Source organism: Eucalyptus grandis, chromosome 3 (genome assembly GCF_016545825.1).
Source record: "Eucalyptus grandis isolate ANBG69807.140 chromosome 3, ASM1654582v1, whole genome shotgun sequence".
In the NCBI taxonomy this organism is placed as follows: domain Eukaryota; kingdom Viridiplantae; phylum Streptophyta; class Magnoliopsida; order Myrtales; family Myrtaceae; genus Eucalyptus; species Eucalyptus grandis.
In genome coordinates, this window is record NC_052614.1 from 45,441,256 (window position 1) to 45,449,306 (window position 8,051).

At 38.9% G+C, this 8,051-nt stretch overlaps 1 long non-coding RNA gene across 2 annotated transcripts; it reads right to left on the minus strand.

Annotated features, from left to right (window-relative positions):
- Positions 1-2,648: 2,648 nt before the first annotated feature.
- On the minus strand, positions 2,649-6,680 carry LOC104437476. Of its 2 annotated transcripts, none has more exons than XR_005549386.1 (5): positions 6,645-6,680; positions 5,413-5,604; positions 5,014-5,145; positions 4,005-4,104; positions 2,649-2,918 (listed from the first exon to the last, which is right to left on the minus strand). It is a non-coding gene; the product is annotated as an uncharacterized LOC104437476 (long non-coding RNA). The 2 variants fall into 2 exon arrangements; XR_005549387.1 differs by having other exon boundaries at positions 5,413-5,586; positions 6,645-6,679.
- Positions 6,681-8,051: the final 1,371 nt, after the last annotated feature.

Below are 8,051 nucleotides of genomic sequence, written 5' to 3' on the forward strand. Positions count from 1 at the left end.
GTCCGTTAACATTACCGAGTCTCCAAACTTCTCTAAGTGCTTGACACTGGAGAGGCTGGCTCTAGAAAAATGTGATTGTTTACAAGAAATTGACTATTCAATTGGAAGACTGAAGTGCCTAATTGACTTAAAAATAAACAACAGCCTCTGTCTTGAAGAATTGAAATGAGAGGACTACCTAAACTCACCAGCTTCTCTTTGATGGATTGCTTCAGGGTGAGCAAACTTCTGTTACTCAATTGAGAAATTAGCATCCGTGATGGAGTTGTATCTATAAAACATGAGTGTTACAAGCTTACCTGATTCAATTTGTAGATTAAAATGTTTTGTCAACTCTCGATGTTGTTGAGATGCATGTATGATTTGTGTTAAAAAAGTCCATATTGGATAATTAGTTTTGTGTGAAATAGTTAAGGACTCATTGCTCTTAAACTTTTGACTGAAATGTCAAAGAATTTTAAGTGACACATGCCAAGCACTGTGAAGAGTTGAAAGACGGAATTCCTAATGAAGTTGCAAACTTGCTCTTGTCAAGAATCCTAAATTTATCAGGTAGATGAATAGACATTGTTCTTAGCACAATCAGCATGCTTCCTCGCCTCCAAAAACTACACTTAAGGAGATGCCACGAGGTTCAACAGTTGTCGAAGCTTCCACAAGCTTATCAATTTCTCTTGGTGTGATGGAATCTCTACAGTACTTACCAATCGAGGATTGCCAATCTACAGAAAGGTTAGGTGCTATAGTCCCCAAAGAATCAGTCTTTGAGTGAGTTGAGCTTATGTGGGAAGAGAGTGCCCACTCTATCAACTATTCTAAAGAAGTTAAGATTGGAACCCAACCGCTATTGTCTATATTTTGATCTATTTTTGTCATGTCACACAGACTGAAGTACATATTGAACTTAATCACACCTATTTTTGGGGGTTGGGATGAACTTGCTCCACCAAGAACATTTTTGACAGGTTCAAGACATGCTTAGCGAGAATATGTATTTGCAACCGCAAGGTAGCTTTTAAGCTGAAATTCTTGGAAAGTCAAAAGAGAAAAAGCATTTGACGGGTAATTCAGAATTTGAGGAGACGGAAAGATCTAGTCAAGTATCGTCATTTTAGTTGATTGAAAAGCTAAGTGATAGCTTCAAAATATAACTTTCAGACTCCTCTTGATCACACTCAAAGGCAACTACAATCAAGGGACAAGTGTTCCAGAAAGAGGAACTCATATTGAATAGGAACTTCCTCTGCCCTGGGGATTCATTATCCACGTCCGACGCATGTGTTTCTCATTGGGCAGTACAATATACTTTGCATTTGGTTCAACTAACAAAGTAGTTTCTTCAACCATTGAAGGCATGTGATCAACCAACCGACGCACTGATAAGCAGCTGACTGGCGCTGACGTACATCGTCAGCCAACGATTAGGTGGCTGGTTGGCAGTAATGTTTATGGATTACCCATGAGTAGCCTGATATCGGATGCAGCAAGTGTTGGATTATAATGTCTCAGTTGCTGTTTTCTGTTTTGTTTTTTTTTTTACTCTGTTTTCTGCTGTTTTCTGTTCTGTTTTCTGCTCTGTTTTACTCTGTTTTTTTTATTAAAAAACAGCCAAGTTCATTTAGTTATGCATTTAGTGTTTTTGTTATTTTCTAGGAAGTTAATAGCACGTTTGTGTGCAGTTATGTGTTGCACGTACGTGAGCAGTTTTTTGTTTTGTATTTAGTGGCTGTACTTGACAGTTTCTATAGAAAATTGATGTACGCAAGTTTGTGCTCTGTTTCTCTGTGCTTCTCTTCCTCACTCAAAAATATAGCTTCTGGTTTTCTGTTTCTAAATTATTGTTTTTGATCAGTAATAACAGCAAGCTCATGAAGTAATGGACCTAATGCATTTTGCAATTTTTCGTCATCTATTATGCAGTAATCATTGATAAGGGAATCATTTTCCATAGTCGATAATCTCGTAATTGTTCGTTATTCGCTAGATTTCTGATGAATTGCTTGGGCATAGCAATTGGGCTATGATACAGGGAGCACACGTTTCCAGCGTGGTCACTGTAGCTTCTTCCTGTTCTTCTGCATTGGGCTCAAATAGTCAAAACCCCCAAAGACAAGAACTGGCATTTCCCTTGGGCTATTTTTGTTTACGCTTGTTGACCCAGTGATTTGATTCCCCTTTTATTGAATATTTTGTGCCGTGCGAACACCCCGTTAATGCTCTCTCGAACTCCAATTCTCTCTCTCTCTCTCTCTCTCTCTCTCTCTCTCTCCTACACCAACACAACCACCCCACCGCCCCGAAGCGGCGGTGTTGCGTGTGGCATTCAGAGGCGATGGTGGCAAGCGCCCAGTCGGCCGCACACTGGTGGTGGCTCAGTCGCCCTTACCCTGGCCTTCTCCATATTCCACCTCAGAAATTTGCTGATGAAGAATGATGATAATGTGGATGGGCATGTCCGCATTGCAGATTAACTTAAGCAAACAACATTTAGTTCATAGATGTGATTGCTCAAAAAAAAAAAAAAAAAAAAAAAGATTTGGGGATGACAAATGCAAGCCAATAGAAGTTGAGAGACCTTCCATGCCATTATACCATACATGAAATCTGTGTTAATCAATCACCAATCGCATGATAATTTAGCTTTCTAGTTTGGCCAGAAAACTATATTTCAGCTCAGAAGCAAAATCAAGTGTAATGATGGTCAATGGCACAGATCAGAAGTTGACAAAGAACGTTGAATAAACACAACCCCAACAAGCACGTAAATGTGCAATGTACGCATCATTATGCAAAAAGACCAAGATTGCCTTAACAATATAGAAAAAGTCACACACGATTTTATCAGTTGCCAGTCAAGACATTCCAGGGAGAGAAATTCCAGTTCCGCCTGTCACAGTGACACCATCCGAGATAGCCAGCTGCCCAAGAGTGAAGTAAGCTGTGACCGACTCATAGGTTCAAACTAATACAATTGCTAAGACATTCAAACAACTTCGATCGTCTAAAAAAAATAAATCATCCATACTGAATATTACTCCTACTAATGATTAACGCTTGCAGTTTTTACCGTGAAAATGGGTCGACAAGTTGATATCGAGTAAACAAACACATTGATAGAATAATAAATGCCAAATAATGAAAAATGAAAGTAACTCGGAGGAAATCATGCCGTCTTGACATGGAAGAAACTATGTATATAAGATGACTATTATGAAACCAACTGCAGTAAATGTCGTTCGCTTTACATTTGTCCCCAGCAACTTGAGAGCGAGAATCTAAATATTTTTTATTTGTTCTTATCTCAAGAACATCCAAAGTACTTAATTTCTCCTCTCATCTCACCATGAATGGCCTTACCCACAAAGGTCGTGGTCATGCAGATCATTAGTCAAAGATAGTTTTAATGATCATGCCACCAATGCGGAGGTACCACGTCTTCTTAAGATTCATCCGTAACAAAGTATGTACAATAACTTAGATCGTGATCAAGCTCCAAAGATTCATCTGCCATCACTTACTTCGTAAGACAGAAAGTCTCTTTTGCCAGTTTTTGTCGCAAGATTATGAGTTTAGAGCGACATTTTATTTGATGTTACTGTAATCATTTATCCAAGTTAGTTTCAAAGATTTCAAAAGTTTGTGTAAACACTTTCTAATTGTATGGTGAACTGGTTACTGTTCAGATTGCAATTTTAGCGTTCCTCAATGTTTAGAGTGCCCCATATCAGCATGTGCACATAGGTTGTACTTTGCAGGAACATTAGCAATCTTAGTATCACTGGAATCCAGTAATACCGCAAGATGTGCGATTCAAGCTTTTCATCGATGACAAAAAAGCTAAATCTTAAGCATGCTTCATCTTACCCTACTCTATGATGTCCAGTTACTGATATATCGCGTCAAGACTTCATGACACAAACTGAGAGAAATTCAGAGGAAAATCCAAGTTCGAAATCATCAATTACGCCGTAGACTATATCAAAGGAGCTAAAAAGTATGCAAACCTTAAGAGGAGTTACTCATATGGGTTTCAAATATGTCCCTTGCAGGTAAACGACCTTGTATAAAAGTATCCTCAACGTTCCTTGTGTATATATTGATTATCTGATTAGAAACAAAAAATTAGTAAAGAAAATTAAAAGAACCATAAGATCATAATCAAGGGAGTAAAAAGCAGATTGATAGCAAAGTTGTATGTTCTTTGCAGAGCACTTGAGAGGCATTACTTCACCTTCCTCCTTATTGATACCAAAGTTGCATGTATCATGTCCCGCCTGATTCATTATCTAGTTCCACTGAAAGACACTAGTTCCTAATCCGACCTTTTCTCTACAGCCACAAATCCCCCATTGCATATCATCTCAGTTAAAAAAATTACCTTCCCCCTACACTGTCAACTAGGACGCCATTGTCACATTTAAGGTGATTTAATGGCCATGTCAGCAGTTTAAAAAAAAGAAAAGAAATATGAACAAAATAGCATATAGTTCAAAGACTCGATTGACAAAAAAACAAGTTAGATAGCCAATGAACATTTTGCAAAAATTCGGGATCTCTTCATATCTTTAACTCTCTTCTTATTCCATCGACTTTCCATTTCAATACAATAACTAATTATAAAGTCACTTTTTTGTTAGATAATTTGCATTTAACCTCTTTTAGCTTAAACACCGAGTTTGTTATGACCATGCTATGTAGAGAAAACAACACATTCTTATTTTGCATGGATATATATAAGACATTCCTTCCTATTCATGTAGTTGATGAATCATCAAGCAAACAAACATTGCCTCCTAAAATTCATAAAAATACATGCCCAAACAATTTTCTTAGTTTCAAAAGTGAAAGCATTGGTGGGATGCAACTACCAAGGACTCTCAAACGTAATTCTTCATTTTTGCCCAAAATACTAAATGTCATAGCAGCATTTCCTTTTGCCAAAGGGGTTCCACTCCTGAGAATTTTTATGAACAATGCCATTGCTTGGGAATGAGAACAAATAAGCATCCTTACATCCTTTCTTGCTTTGGCGATACTGAGTAGACGAGCTGTAATTAGTTCTTTTTCATGTGCTGAAGACCCAATCGAGCAACTATGGCCATTGTGCTTTCTGTATCGTCCAGTCCAGCTGCTCCATTCGACTCCCTAGGACATAACACATAATTGTAGATTACTGTATGACAGCATGCTACAAGAAAAGTTATTTGAAACATAAGCTCACTACAGCCCTCGCCAACACCCCCTCTCTCTTTCCCCCCTCCCCTCTCTTTCCAGAAGTGTAACACGAATTTAATTCTAGTAGGTTCTTCCAATAAGACTGGCAATAAACATGGATCCATCAAGAGTTGCTTCTCCTTCGCATAATACTCTAATTAAAACCACATTGGCAAAATTTGGAGAAGAAATACTCACTGCAGCTGAGAAGTCAATGTGACAGTGTACTCTCTTGGTTCGGTAGAAGCAGAATTTAACATCTGCGCCAATTCTCTGGTTCAGCTTTTGCCCTTTAACTCCTGTAGATCAAGGAAAACAATTCCACCTGATCGACTGGTTCCTCTTCTCCATTCCACTTGGAGATGCAAAGTGCTGGATAAGACCTCGAAACTGCGGGAAACAAGTTCCAATCAAGTTTTCAAAAATTTTACCCTTTGAGTCAAACAAAAGAATGGTGATTCAGCATCCATGTCCACACGTTCTTAAGGAACAAGAGCATCTGGAGTTTGAGAGACTGCTATAAAAATACATGATCATCATCACAACTGTACTTGAAACTGAGAAAATTGTTTCACAAACTTTTCTAGAGTGGCACATAATAAACAAGTCTGAACATATAGATATGCACAACTTTAACAATTGCTTATGATTAAAAGATCCAGCAAACATCTACAAGCACCGGCAGTGAAAAACCAATCAAGCCTACAGATTTCGTTACTCCCAAAAGGGTCAAGCAACCTCAAAACTTACCCAAAAAATCAACACAGTCAGAGACCCAACACCTGCATCATATATAAGCTCAAAGACTGACGATTCAAATTGTGGCATCAACAGAGAACCCAGCTATCTTCACTCCACAAGCAGCAAAAAGCGACCACACAAAACCAGACAAAAAAATGAATAATTAAGAAAATAAAAACGAAGAAACCCAGAGAAGTGAGAGACGGCATTCTAGACAGAGAAGCGAAGCGAGCTCCCTTTTACCTTGTCTCTGCCTATTTGCTAATTCAGAGAAGTCGACTTATCTGAATGTCTATTTTCTTGGCCCCAACGCCAAAACTGTATGTATCATGTCTCAAAACTTCCCTCGATTTTATCACAATTCACTTGATACGGGCATAAGCGACTCTCAAACCCAAATCTCGAAACCTCACGAAAGGAACCCAGAACACCATAGTCTCTTGCCCAGTAAGAAATAAGCACAAATACTCGTGCTCGGACGCAGATTTTTCGAGGCGAGGTTGAAGAAAAAAGAGCAACTCTTACTCCTACTCTGTATTGCACGAAATCGCGTGGTACAGCGACCTTCATGAGATATTTGGCGAAAGGATGCACTGACTTGATTCTGTTTAAGTCCCGGGAACGATGTAATCAATCCATACCACGATAATCAACAAACACAGTTAGAGATGATGGGAGTAGAAACCAACCTGTTTCTGGAATTTGACTGAAGGCGAGAACGACTATCTAGAAGGAAAGCCCCAGCTCGCGAAGAAGCGAAAGATGGAGAAGCCCCCGAAAGATGGAGAAGTGGATGGACGGGAGAGGAGGAAGGAGAGGGGGACGAGGGGCGGGGAAAATTGATTTCCGTTCCCCCAGTTCTAGAGGAGTATTTTCCATTGATCGGAAAATATATTAGAAATTGTGATTTTTTTCCCGTGAAATAAACACAATTTAAATTAACTCGAAAATTTGACAGGTGCCATGACGAAAGTATCAATGTCAACTTTTCATAACGCACTATGCACCGCCCCGCATTTATTAAATTATACTGGATAAGATTAGAGACTTAAAAAATGAAGAAAGTAAGGCGAAGTACCTTTGAAATGGTGAATCGTACCGAGTGTCAACTAAAACCGCGCAAGCGTGGCCTCCTTGAAGATCGGAGTGCGTTGGATTCTGCACAACTCCAGCAAAATTCCAAAAAGTCGCATGACTCGCGTAAATTTGGGCATCCATGAGCATCAAGACGACATGTGTTTGGTAAACCAGGCAACTCTTGTAGTGATTTACAGCAACTTAAGTACAAACTTCCCAATTTCGCTAGCTTTGATAGATCGGGTAATCTTTCTATGAAGAAACAATTCGTGATGGATAAGTGCTCCAGTGAGTTTAGTAGATCAGGCAAACCTTGCAATGATTTACAATTAATTACAGACAAATCCCGCAACTTATATAATTTCGATAGATTCAGTAATCTTTCTATGGAGCTGCAATCCTCGATATATAATTTCTTAAGCGATTTCATTTCTCCCAAATCTTGAATTTCAATTAGCTGTGAGCAATAAAAGATATGTAGCTCCTCAAGCTTCCCTAAGCTTGATAGACTTGATAGCCTTACCAACGATTCACACCAATCCACACGTAAATATCGAAGATTATCTAGCTGTTGAAACTCGATCTCTCTCAATCCCCATTTATTGAGTATCAACTTGGGCAAACATCTCAATTCAGAGAGGAGAGGCTGCTCTATCGGTGACCGTAAATGATCTAAATGTAAACAACGAAGACTTAAAGGAAGCCTTGGGAGAGATCGAGGATTATCACAAACTAAGCATAGGTTCGAAAGCTTAGGAGGCCATGTGATATCCATACTTCCACAGCCATAGTATACCAAACTTTCCAGATTCTCCAACATCCCAATGGTTTTTGGTAGCTCTCTTATCTGACTTCCATACATTCATAACTGCTTTAGTCTTTTAAGACATCCAAAAGAAGCGGGTAGTTCTGTAATCTTTGTACACTGCAAGTGTAACAAGAACAATGATTCAAGTCCACCGATGGAGTTTGGTAGCTCCCTTATTGGAGTGTAACTCAGGTTCATTGTCTTCAAACTT